Genomic DNA, 13,724 nt, shown 5'->3' with positions numbered 1-13,724 from the left:
GACTATACCCTGAGCATTCTCACCAGTTAATGGCACAAATGGGCTACTATGCCAGAATCCATGCACGGCAGAGGAAACAAATCATTTGGGGGCGGGGGGAGCACAGACCCTTCTTTAAATGAATGGTATAACTTATCTCTGGCAAACTGTGCTAGCTTACAAAACAACTACAAGACGTAAAAGGTTCACTATGGCAACTGATTTTGCAGGGGGGAGATGCTGTTTTTTTCCACATTTATGAATCAGCAGAATAGAGGAGAAGGCGGGCTGCCACCCACTTATGACAACCTCTGAAAAGGGCCACTGGATTAATGAAGGATAATGTCTTCAAAGAACAGGCGGGTTATTCATTATGGATACCTCTTTGCATATAACTTCCGCCATCTCTGCGTCATGTGATGCTATTCGTTTATTTGCTTACTTACTATGACATTTATAAAATACTTGCTAAAAAATATCAACAAGCGGTGCACAAGTCCAACTATATGCAAAGCATGACTGAAATCCAAAAAAAACCCCACAATTAAAATCAAATATGCACAAAAAGCATCATGGAAAACAAAGGTAAAGCCTGAATTGTGTGTCTGCACAGCCTTGCTGGAACAAAGAAGTATTCAGCAGGCCTATAAAACAGTACTGCGAGGCAGGGAGCTAAGGACAACAGGCAGGGAGTTCCAGAGATCATGTGCTGGCACACTAAAATATTGGCTTCGTTAAGTAGATGCTAAAAATACACATTAGAAGAAACTGACCAATCCCAGCTAGATGGCAACCCTACTACAAAACTCCTTTGCTCTCCTGTAAGATGTGCCAAGAGGAAACTCCAGTTCTAAAATACTAAGTAAGAGTAGAAGTCTCAAAAAAGAGCAACTGCGTCCCTTGGGCACACCCACGAAACTACCGTATTTACTCGTGCACACCTTTTTTGTCCAAATTATGTCACGAAATTTAGGGTGCGATTCAATGGCATGTTTACATTCACCACCAAATTCTTTCCTTTTTTTGGGGTTCAAGGTTTTGAAAACCGAGGTGCGCATGAGATTCAATGCCGCGTTACGTTCGAGTAAATACAATACTCCAAATTTCACCGAACGCCACCGCTCATCTGGCCTCCATAAAGCAGGACAGTTATGCATGCAGTTCAGCCTATAAACATTTCAGGTATGGGCTTGGAAAACTTTATAAAAGAAATGTCTCATCACTATCCCAGCAATGACCTCAGATCGGTGGATGAGCTCAGCCATTTTAAAAATGGCAAGTGATTCAGTTTCCATGAGAGACCAGACATGAGCTATGTTCGAAGCGCAAGCTATCCAACCACACCAGTTATTGGACTGATTATGCATAGAACTTCTGGATTGCTCTCTGTAGCTTTCTGCCAGGAGAGGACTGTGACCAAGAAGATGATGGCGCAGGCAAGAAGGAACATCAACAGCACTGCCCAGAAAATACTGTCAAAAACCATCTTGTTCTCTTGGGAGAAGAATGACTTCCACGATTCCACTCTCTCCATCATAATTATTTAGCCAGAAAAACCTAGCAATGATAAGCAAGCAGATACTGTGCTAAAGCAATCCAAATTCAAGTTGAATTCTGTGGTGCATGGATTCCTCTTCTGCTTTTAAAAACATAGGAAGTTGCCTCCTGCGGGTCTAGTCACTGATGCGTTAAGAACAAGCCTCAGTTTACAGCTCATGGTTCGTCTGGATTGAGACAAACCACAAACTTGGATGACACGCTATGCCAAACCATGGTGTAGAGCATAGCAGTAGCAGCAAAGGTGATGCAAAATGGCCACAATCTCCTCTCCAGGAGCCTGTCTACTTGAGCCGAGACATGCAAACTGAGCCAGTGTATTTAAAGCAGGGGTCGGCAAGGTTTACCTTGCCTGGGCCAGTTCACTCCAGCGGAGATCCCTCCATGGGCCGGATCGCGCCCATCCGCGATTTCCGGTGTCTGCATCTGCGCAAATGAGATTTCCGGTGCCGCAGAAGCGAGTCCCCACTGTGATGGTTTAGCGCAGCGTGTGGGGACTTGCCAAGCAGGTGGCTCGGGGGCGGCCGGTTAAATGACCCCTGTGGGCCGCTTGTGGGCCCATGGGCCTTAGGTTGCCGACCCCTGATTTAAAGAATGGAAAGCTATTATGCCAAATATCTAATTGCCTCAGGAACACAAGAGTCATACAAGCTACAGGTGCACAAGACAGGCTCTTTTTTTTGAAGCAGTCGTCCGATTCCCTTTTATAATTGTGCACTTTATAGCCCAAGACTGGGAAAGCCTGTTTTTAATTGCTAGAGGAGCTATGGTGTAAAAATTAAACACACACTTAAAAGCAAATCAAACTAGGGTTCATTATCTTCAGCCATCAATTTCTAATCTGTGCATTGTCCATATGACAATGAGGAAAGGCTGGCTGTTATCTTCTGAAATTAACATGGCTTTCCCACAAACCAGAGTACTGAGAGGGGTTTTGAAATTTGCTGAGTGCAGTAAAACAGTTCTTATTGGCAGTAGCTCAGTGGCTGGACGTCGGCTGTGAATGCAGAAGATCCCGGCTTCAGCCTTCAGGTAGGGGTGGGAATGTCCCTTGGCTGAAATCCCAGTAGGCAATGCTGAGATAGATGTACCGTGGTCTTTCTTTAAAGCTTCATATGGTCAATAAATGGCAAAGTAATCCTTCCTTTGCACCAAAACATGAAGGGAAATTGAAATGGAATGCATTCAAGTCAAGGAATGATGACCAAGGTGTTGGGAAGAGGTAATTTCTACCCTAGGCACCACATTTTTAGGTGCCTAGATTTTTTTCCTAGCCTTTGATTACTACTTCATACAATATAAATACACACTCAAGCCTTGTTAACCTCTTTGGCCTTGTCTCTGCCCTGTATCATTTCGGCTACTTGTTTACATTGAACCGCCCTCAGGAGAGAGAAAAGCAAGGAAGAGGATGAGACCCACAAACCCCATTTCACTTGGCCTTGTTGTTAGCCGCTTTGAGACTCCTTAGGGTAGTGATAAAGCAGGATATCAAATCCAAACTCTTTTTCTTCTTCTTCTTCTTCTTCTTCATCATCTCAGAAACTATGTGCAAGACAAGGGATGGTATGCCCTTATGGCAAGTTAAAAAATGAACTTCCCAATGAATAATTGGAAAAGTTTCCTGAGCTTACAAGCTTTAGTGGAGTGAATTAGACAGTTTTTCTGCCCCGTGCAAAATAAATTAAGCAACAGCACCATTACAGGAATGATTCTGCGAAGCAGCCACCCACAAGTATTATGGGAGAATATTCTAACGATGACAAGATGCCACTTTTTATTATTATTATTTTAATCAAAACACCTCTGCCTCCCACAAATATGCTTCCTGGGATCCACACAAGAGCTGACTAATCTGCAAGTTCCCAGCCCCCAGCCCCAGAATCTACCTTTTTGGAAATAATAATAATAATCCACAGAACAGTCTTCTCCCTGCCAAAGAAAATGAAGGTCCATTTCCTACCCCCAATTCTTCCTACAAAGAGGAAAGCCGTCATTAACACTGAATATTAGGCTAGAACCCTTCACCACATGCCAGTTTTCTACAGGAGGGTTGTGTCAAGGCCTAAAAGCAGGCATAGGTAAACTCAGCCCTCCAGATGTTTTGGGACTACAACTCCCATCATCCCTAGCTAACAGGACCAGTGGTCAGAGATGATGGGAGTTGCAGTCCCAAAACATCTGGAAGGCCGAGTTTGCCTATGCCTGCCTAAGAACATAGTTGGTAAACTAAGGCCCAGGGGCCAGATGCGGCCCAATTGCCTTCTAAATCTGGCCCGCGGACGGTCTGGGAATCAGTGTGTTTTTACATTAGTAGAATGTGTGCTTTTATTTAAAATGCATCTCTGGGTTATTTGTGGGGCATAATAATTCGTTCATTTTTTTCCCAAAATATAGTCCAGGGCCCCCACAAGGCCTGAGGGACAGTGGACCGGACCCCTGCTGAAAAAGTCTGCTGACCCCGCCTAAGACGAAATGGGGTCGAAAGGGAGAACCTGGTAGAGAATCCGTGTTTCACAGGCCTCAGGCCTTCATATATCTGTAAAACAGGATTATTTTTCATATGGAAGAACACTCAGTAATGCTGCTGCCCCCTCGCCCAGCAACAGTATGACGACCAAAACCATAAGAAAAAAGTCAGGCCACAAACATCCCACTAACATCAACAACTGGTCACAGCTAGACATTTCAAGCAGTGTCATTTTATCACTCGTAGGTTCCCTCAAAGAATCATGGGAACTGTAGTTGGGACTTATAGCTCTGGAGGAAGCCATGACTGCTAGTGATATACAGTGGTACCTCTGGTTAAGTACTTAATTCGTTCCGGAGGTCCGTTCTTAACCTGAAACTGTTCTTAACCTGAAGCACCACTTTAGCTAATGGGGCCTCCTGCTGCTGCTGCGCCGCCAGAGCATGATTTCTGTTCTCATCCTGAAGCAAAGTTGTTAACCCGAGGTACTATTTCTGGGTTAGCGGAGTTTGTAACCTGAAGCGTATGTAACCCGAGGTACCACTGTAAATGTGTTTTAAACGGGTGGTGCCCGGCATCATCTGAGAAAAAACTTTGCCTTTGCCTTTTTGGCTATACTTTCATCCTAGTGTAATTACACCAGATTCCCTCCATTTCCTGCTTCTTGTTGCAACTGCACTTCCCATACCCCCCTGAAACAAACGGAAGGCTTGAAAAAGATGCTCTATCTGAAGAAACACGGTCCATTTAGCAGCGATTTCCCCATTCTTCCTTGTTTTATCTCACTGGGCATATATTGCTGTTATGCTTGGGAAATCTGAGGCTGGCAGATTATCTTATCCCCACAGTCACTCAGCAAAGTCAGGATTTGAATTCACTTCCAGGCCCAATTCTACACCTACAGGAAAACAAATCTTTAAGCGAATCCCCTAGTGCACAGATCGAGACTGAGGCTAACCAGTGAGGAACTGCAAAGCGCACTCAACGGAGGCCTCTCCAGTAGGAAGGAAATCAGTGGTAAAAATTCCAAACATTCCAAGCTGCACCTAGAATTACCACTTCTACATGAGAGATCAGTGCTGAGCAGACATGATACAAAGGAGGTGGTTGGGGAACCTTTTTAGGATTGGCACAGTGCATACTTTGCATCCAGAAAGCTTTGGGTTCAATGCTCCCCCCCCAAAAAAAAAAAACCTACAACCCCAGAAAGATGTAGCAGTCAGCTGGCCTTCCAACTGACAGCCTGATCCCAGGTGAGTCACGACAGCACCAGCACTCCTATACAAAAATATACTGTAAAAAAACGAAAGAAATTGGTCCCCAAATGCATGTTTGGTTTGTAGGTGGGTCCTAGGTCTGAAAATGCCAAAGACTGCAAAGCTCAATGGTCTGACTCAATATAAGCCAGCCACACACTTCTGCAGCCAGAGTAATCAGTTCCAAACACCATTTTCCCCAGGTTTCAAACAGGGCCCCCCCCTCCACAATTTTTTTTTGAGAAGCACATTCTTGACACTTGAGTCTTCGCTTCCTCCTCCTCCTCTGCCCCCTCCTTTGCTACAGCCTTCCCCTTCCATCCCACAGACAAGATCTCGACTGTACAAACGCCAGAAGATAACTGCTGGCGGAAAAGAAAAATGAGAAAGAAAAGGGGTGCAATTAAAAGATTCTGCCTTCAGAGAAAGCGCTCCCCCAAAAAAACTCTTTGGCCTTGGTCCGAGCGAATTTCTCTTTGACGGAATGGCAAAGCACATCATCAGAGGGGCAAAAATAAATAAAAGTAAGAGCTAATTAAGTGAAACGTTTTAAAGGATGGGGAGGGAGGGAGAAGCAAGAGTTTTTGCTTCGCAAAGTTTTTCTTCTCCTCCTCCCTCCTTCTTCCAGCGTTCCATTTCCTGGTAATGTGCCATTTTGTTCGAAGGGGGTGGGTGGCGGTAGGAGAAGAGAGCGTCTGGCACGGGAAATCAAAAGTTTCCAGATATATTTTTTTTAATTTCCCCCCTCCTTTCTCCGCCCCCCCCCCGCTCCGTTTGCCAGTGGCGTCAGCGAGGAAGGGAGGGGCCTGGTGGGAGGACGGGCTGGAGGAGAGACGTCTGCGTGTGTCTCGGTCTCTTTTCTCCAACGTGCCCCCTGGATCCAGACATTTTGGAAAGGCTTCGGCTCGCCTTCCCAAAGCGCAAAAATTAATAACAAACACCGGGGCGGGGGGGGGGGACGACCGGGTAGCCTCTGGCTGCGTTGCAACGACAGGAAGGAGCAGCAGCAGCGCTGGCTGGTTTGCCTCCACCTGAAGGGTATCAAAACCTCCCTCCAAGGCATCATCCAGAAGGGGGCTGCGAGGCAGTGCGCGACGCTGGCGCGCAGCGGAGGAACCCCGGGCCAAACCTTCGCCTTTGCGCGGGCCGGATTCCATCCCCCCGTCTGGCCCTCCCCGCTTTACTCACGCGCAACACAACCCCCCCCGGTCGTTGGCAGGGAGGGGCACAGTTTGCATTCACGCACGAACATATAAGATCCCGTAGGGAGACAAGCAAAATCCCATTTTTACGCTTCCCAACGGGGGTTGGGTGTGTTGTTGCTGTTTTTTGCATTGAAACCTGCGTTGCTTTGTTGCTTTTAAATATATATATATATTAAATAATGCGATCCTTTAAGTTTGATGTGGATTGAGGGCAAGCCAGGAGGCCGGAGATGGAAGCCCCTGTTTAACGCACACGATAGGAAGTGCGCCCAAGCAAAAGGGCGGGCAGCCGGGCAGAAAAGGCAGCGGCGAGGAGCCTGTCTGGATTGCTAGGTTATGATGGTGTGTCTGTCTCCCTCTCTCGCCTTCCCAGTAAAAAAAAATAAAAATGCACACACACACACACGAAATCGTATTGCAGCTCTAGCACTCAGGCTGGCTCCCTTACAGATGGGCTCCGGCACCAGCAGCAAACCGTTTTCTTCCCTCCTCCATTCCACGCAACCAGACCCACAAAATATATATATATCAGGCGCCCGCGTCTCCGCCGCTAACCCTTTGCATCCAAGGCCTCGTTCCCAAGCCAAATTCCAGGAAATGGGCGGGGGGGGGGGAGAGCGAGAGAAGGAATGGACTTCTCCTGCCACTCTGAATTTGCAACGGCGAGGAAATCGGTGCCCTCTCCAAAAAAAGAGTCTACTTCGCATTCTCTTCTTCCGTTTCCCCCACCCCAGCAAGCATTTATCCCCTAAAAAAATTAAGAACTGAGCAAGCCGTGAGTCCCTAGTTGCTCCTTCCAGAGAGTTTGCGTTGGCAAGGACCCGAAAGTACTGGAAAAAATAGTGGTGTAACTTAAACGAGGAGTAATTGGGCAATGAGGCGGCGAGGGAGAGAGGGGCGCACGGATCGAAGAGATCCTAAAGGCGTCGGGAAAGCAGCAAACTGGAAAGAGAGAAAACCCAAAACTTTCCGGAGATCCCTCATTGCTCCTTCTCTCCGGGGAGCCTTTGCCCCCCCCCACTTTACTCCCCACCGCCTTCCCGATCCCGATCCCCCAAGGCAAGCCCAGGCTAGACGCATCCTTTTGAGCACACACACCGTTCACACTCGGGGAGTTTCCACTTCGGAAACAAAAGGAATCCGGATTGGGAAGAGGCGTGGGGGGGGGGCGTAGCAAAACCCACTCGGAGTAGTAAAAGGCAGAGAGGTGTTTGGGGAGGGGGAGAGAAGCTCCAGTATTTCCGAGTTATATTAAACTCGGCGTCTTTATTTTTTGAATTGCAATCAGAATACAAGCCCCGGAGCGAATCTTTTCTTTGCATTTGCAAAGCGGGGCGGGAGGGGAGGGAAATCCGCCTCTCGCTTGGCATTTTCTAGCCTGGGGGGGTTTGATACGGGGGGGGGAGAGAGAAAGACGCCTAATAAGAGCAGCCTTTTCGCTTACCTTGTGTTGGAAACGGGGGCTCGGGGGTGCTGTCTTGGAGAGAATGGCCCTGCTCGTTCTTCGGAAGAGGGAGGCGGGCGGGCAAGTCCGGTAAATCCCCGGGCTGTGTGGCTGGGCGGGCAGGCGAGCGAGCTGGAATAACTACCAGTAGGGTTTGGTGGGGGATTCCGCCATGTCAATGATGTCGGACCACATGGGGATTTGTGACCAGCCCACATACCATACAGTCTGGATTAGAAGCTACTGTGGGAAAGGAGAGGGGGAGGGAAAAAAAGAAATCAGCTGAGGAGGGAGGCGGGCGCAGAAAAACCAGAGCCTGGAGGAGGAAAAGGAGAGGGTGGGGAGAGAGAGAGAGAGGGAAAAAAGAGGCACTTTGTAAATTTATTAACCGCCTTGCGTTAAAAAATAAAGCACGGAGTGCCCCCTTTATTTCTCCTCCAGCAAGACTGAGGAGTTAAAAAAAATATAGTATGATGATGATGCTAGGAGCAAGCGAGTCTACCCAGACTGCCATCTCCAACACACTTTGCTCAAGAGTAAACCCTACTGGGACACACTTTGCAGAGCCTTACTGAACTCGAGTAAGAGCGCACAGGTCCGAGTTGCGTGCCTGCGTGCCAATGCACTCTTTTCCCCCCCTTTTTGAGGGCGGGGGGCTTTTGCACTTTCCCCCCCTGTTTTGAAGGGGGGGGTTGCTCAGTCTGTACAAGCGTGCATTGGATCAGACTGCGAAGAAGAGGAGCGAGGCTGAAGGGGGCGCCTCTGAACACACGCCCCCCTCCCCGCATTCTCCCAGGATGCGCTAATTCATTCCTCTCCCATTCATCCGCCACACCCCCCCGTTTGCGGTTTGTTACCCCGCAATAATCCCCCCCGAGGGCACATAAAACAAAATCAATTAATAACAGTTTAGTTATGCTGTGCCTTAACATTAATCTCACCCGCCCATCCATGCTGGAGACAGAACGAGGATACAGAATAATTGCCCCAACAATTGCAAGTTGAAAACCAAGTTGGCCGTTCCTTCCAAAATAACACAAGAGTTTTGTGTGTGTAACGCAGCAATCTTAGTTATGCCTGTTCATTCACTATGTTCAAAGAAACAGCTTATTCTCAACTTGAAGTATGGATTGAGTAGCACATTTTATTTTAAAAAACCCCATAAGTGTTTTTTTTTAACAATGCCATCCTATACACCTCTACTCAGAAGTAAGTCCTACTGAGTTCAATGCGGCTTACTTCCGCGTAAGTGGATACAGAATTCCTGCGTTTTTTTAAAAAAAAACCATGACTCAGTATATATGGAATGTCTGCAATGCTCCCGTTACAGTTTTTTTCTTTGAAATTAAAAGAAACTGCAACATAGTGTGTTTGTTTTTAAGCATACTCTTTTAAATAATAAATCTGAAAGCTGTCCTGAGAAGTCACCCCTCCTGCTCCCAGATGTGTGGGGGTGGGACTGGGACAGTTTCCTGGAAAAGGCACTCTGAACATGCTTAGGAGCAGCCCTCTTATCCCAGCACATCCCAGCTGTGCCTTGGCATTCGGAACAGTGTCCAGGAGGCCTGTAACATCCACCAACAAAATAATACGAAGCAGCTGTTACATTGGTCTGACACAATGGAAGTCTGTCCACACTCTCATCCCATACAAACAACTGGGAGCCATATGAAAATGGGCATTTCAAAAGGTTTCGAAACCAGTTTGGCTGCCTTAGCCACCATGCAAAATACAAACACAGATTGGGGGTGTTTTTATTTTGTTTTAGAGTTGCCATTTCCACTGCTTGTGAGAAGCCAAATCAACAACGAACCTTTTCTGAAGGGCATGCACACGTTGAGTGAGATGCATCTCATGAAGAAGGATACCAGAACCCACAGAAATTCATGCCATAGTAACGCAAAGGTTCACGCCATCTTGTATTTATTAGTACTGCAATATCCCTTTGTTGGTTTTTTGCTGCGACTCACATGGCTTCGGTGCCCCTCAGGCAAATTATATAATCACACAGATCTTTATTCTAAATTTGTTGTTTTTTAAATGAGTGTTGTGGAAGGTGTCAGCCTGTGAAAGTGAATGCAGGAATATTTAACTCTGGCCTGAGGAAAAGCCCGCCATGGAAATTCAAAACTTTCCATGCTTTTCTCCCCAACAGAAGATAAGCAATTGCAGTATTTTGTCTCACCTATTGATATGTCCTATCTAGCACCAATGCAGCAAAACCACAGAGCAGCACCTAGATCAAAGGACTGTATATCCTCCATGTGTCTGTTGTCAGCACACAACTCAACACACAAATCAAAAGCCTTCTCAAAACCTCAACTTCCTCCTCGTTTCATATATCAAATTGTTAACGGAGCAAGTTTTCTGAAGTTTCAAATTATTCAAAGGATAAAGAAATGAGTAAGTTTCTAGCCATCACATAAAAAACTTTTAAGAAGTCTCTGGATGAGATCCCAGAACCCAGGCTGGAAGGCGGGGATTATGACCTCCGTTACTCAGAGAGCGAGGTCACAGTGACTTGGGTGCAGCTGACTTTCTCTTCCTTTTGCCTGGCAAAAGAAAGAAAAAAAAAATAAGCCACTTACACAAGAGGCAGATTTTCCAGCATTCACCTTTCATTCAGATTACATAATTTACAAAGGAAAGAGATTGAAAATTTGGTTTGGCACAATTTATACATGTGCCCTATTGGCATCAAATTACACTCAGTTGCATCCTGAGCTATTTTTCTAGAAAAAGAGGTGCCAGAACTCACCATGAATGCCACCCTTGTTCTCTTATAATGGCAAGGGCACCCATCTGAGAGGTGCCAGAACTCAGTTCCGGTGAGTTCCGGCTGAAAAAAGCCCTGATGATATCAGAATATTTGATATGGCTGCCCTATGTCTCCCTTTGTTTCTTCCATCCTTCCTCATTATTTCTTACTTTTTTTCTTCTTCTTTTCTTTTTCTTCTGCACCTTTTCTTTTTGTCTGCATGTGGGGTATGACAGAGAAGCAACCTTTAAGGTGGCTGTATACTTTATGAAAGGGACGCGGGTGGCGCTGTGGGTTAAGCCGCAGAGCCTAGGACTTGCCGATCAGAAGGTTGGCGGTTCGAATCCCTGCGACAGAGTGAGCTCCCGTTGCTTGGTCCCTGCTCCTGCCAACCTAGCAGTTCAAAAGCATGTCAAAGTGCAAGTAGATAAATAGGTACCGCTCCGGCGGGAAGGTAAACGGCATTTCCATGCGCTGCTCTGGTTCGCCAGAAGCGGCTTAGTCATGCTGGCCACATGACCCAGAAGCTGTACGCCGGCTCCCTTGGCCAATAAAGTGAGATGAGCACCACAACCCCAGAGTCGGTCACTACTGGACCTAATGGTCAGGGGTCCCTTTACCTTTACCTATACTTTATGAAACCCATGCCTAAAACATACTTAAAAATTGGTTGTTGTTAAATATATATTTTAAAAGTTTTAATTTGTTATAAACTTTTTATAATTACACAATTACATGCAGAAGAGCATGCCTGGGTAATCTTGGAATACTGCAGATTAATTTTAGGCGTCCGAGATGGTGAGTTGGGTTTCTTTAAGGTGCAGGCCTCAAATCAAAATCAATGGCTCCCTATAAACCTATAAACCCCTATAAACATTTTACTTGTCTTTTTACATTCCCCTCTACAATTATTAAGAAATTCTTCCTGAAAACCATATTTATAATGTTCCCGATGGTGTATGTGGTTGAATATATTGTTGTTATTACTTATTAATCACTTGCTACCTAAAAAAAGTTTCCAAGTGACATATTTCACCACATAAATGCATTATACCATAAAAAACGAAGAAAGGTCACATATTTCTTTTTATAATTCAAGCACACACACTGACAGCACACTAGTGCATTCTATTATCACAATACATCACACACTCCATTTTTTAAAAAACACATTCCTTTACCCACAGTATATTAGTTAATCTTCCAAAATTCACTAACTCCCAACTCTTCAAAATCCAATAATCTAGGGTGGTTCTTACTTTTTCCTTTTGAAACAGATGATCACAGGTGCTGCTGTTAATAAATGGATTACAATTCCTCTATCTTCCAGCAATACTATCTGGGAGACATGTCATATATTGTTATACCTTTGGTTTTGTTCATTGTAACTGTCCCAAAAGACTTGGGTTTGGGGCAGGACCACAATATACGGGCCATATTGCCAAATGCTCTTCGGTATCTCATAAAAACTATTATAGGTTGTCTGTGCAGAGGGATCAGTCAGAAGGATAACCATGGGACCCTTCCAGGCATGTGATTCTGTATTCTTGGGATTTAGAATCTCAAAGCGTCAGATGCTGAACCAGCCCAACCAGTTCCTTTATTTGACTAAAGGCCTTATTAATCGCTCAGCTAAAGACCCTATTGGGGCGCGGATGGCGCTGTGGTATAAACCACAGAGCCTAGGGCTTGCCGATCAGAAGGTCGGCGGTTCGAATCCCTGTGACGGGGTGAGCTCCCGTTGTTCAGTCCCAGCTCCTGCCCACCTAGCAGTTCGAAAGCACGTCAAAGTGCAAGTAGATAAATAGGTATCACTCCGGTGGGAAGGTAAACGGCGTTTCCGTGTGCTGCTCTGGTTTCGCCAGAAGCGGCTTAGTCATGCTGGCCACATGACCCGGAAAAACTGTCTGCGGACAAACGTTGGCTCCCTCGGCCAATAAAGCGAGATGAGCGCCGCAACCCCAGAGTCGTTTGCGACTGGACTTAACTGTCAGGGGTCCTTTACCTTTTTAAGGACCCTATTTGCACGGCTAAAGGGGTGGGCCATGCGTTGCCATAGCAACAACTAAGTGATGGTGATCTTCATTTCCCCCACTTTCTCACCTGGCTAGATGTCATGACATCCTAGGATGAGATCAATAGGCCCAAGGGGGCGATGTGTGAGAGAGTGTTTTTGGCTGATGCTGGAAGCTGGAGTCACAGAGTCTTGTCTTGCTCTGTGGTGGACCCAAATCTATGGCCTGGAGATCAGGGGAGGACTTTGGTCGTTCAAAACTCAGCAGTGCTCTGTGTGAGGCCAAAATTTGGTGCACACCCCACCTCTCATCTTCTGTTTTGCTCAATTCATAGTAGTCATAGTTGTGGGGCCCTGCAGTGCCTGCTAGACTAGGCATTCAGTGGGTCGTGCTGCTCTCAACCTGCCTCTGTGGGGATCCCCTGGGAACCTGATGGGAAGACAGAATTTGTAAAAGAGTATTAATGTGTGAACCCTTCCATTCTGTGCTCTGGATGTGTATCCGTTTAAACAAAATCATATGTCACCGCTAGGTAAGGACTCAAACCCCCATGGTCTCTCACTGCTCAGAGATCGGGGTGCATACAACAAAGCATATTTTTGTTTCTGTGTATACCCAGTTAACCCTTGAAGGCGAAAAAATGCCTTAAGAAAATATTTGTGCTTGAAGTTCAGTGGAAAACATCTTTCCACAGCCATTTCCATACCTCTGGGTCTATTTCCAATCCCCAATATCCCGCTTGTTCTGGCATGCGCTCCTGGAAGTGCCTGTATTATAGCATATAATTTGCTCAATAGCTTTTGTCTCTGCCTTTTAGAAATTAAGCTTTCAAACCCTATTATCTCTTGTATTGAGCCATGTTTTGTCACTAACCAATTAGGCGTACGTCTCATTTGCAAATATTGAAAGGGTTGTGAGTGATATCCTGCCATTTTACTGCTGATTCCACTATAGGTTTCAAACGAGCCGTGCAGTTCGGACAGCCGGTTATCAAACCATGGTGGAAGATGTCCTAGCAGGGACTTAGCTTTAATTTCCTC

General features: G+C 46.1%; 1 protein-coding gene across 1 annotated transcript in view; it reads right to left on the bottom strand.

Moving 5' to 3' along the window:
• FNDC3B (fibronectin type III domain containing 3B) overlaps nt 1-8,157 on the bottom strand; it is a 267,953-nt gene extending 259,796 nt beyond the window's left edge. Inside the window, exon 1 of the mRNA XM_053390554.1 lies at nt 7,912-8,157. The gene's annotated coding sequence lies outside the window, so the exon portion shown is untranslated. The remainder of the gene's footprint in view (nt 1-7,911) is intronic.
• Nucleotides 8,158-13,724: the final 5,567 nt, after the last annotated feature.

This window comes from Podarcis raffonei, chromosome 5 (assembly GCF_027172205.1).
Source record: "Podarcis raffonei isolate rPodRaf1 chromosome 5, rPodRaf1.pri, whole genome shotgun sequence".
NCBI classification, from domain to species: domain Eukaryota; kingdom Metazoa; phylum Chordata; class Lepidosauria; order Squamata; family Lacertidae; genus Podarcis; species Podarcis raffonei.
This window is presented reverse-complemented; position numbering and strand designations above follow the sequence as displayed.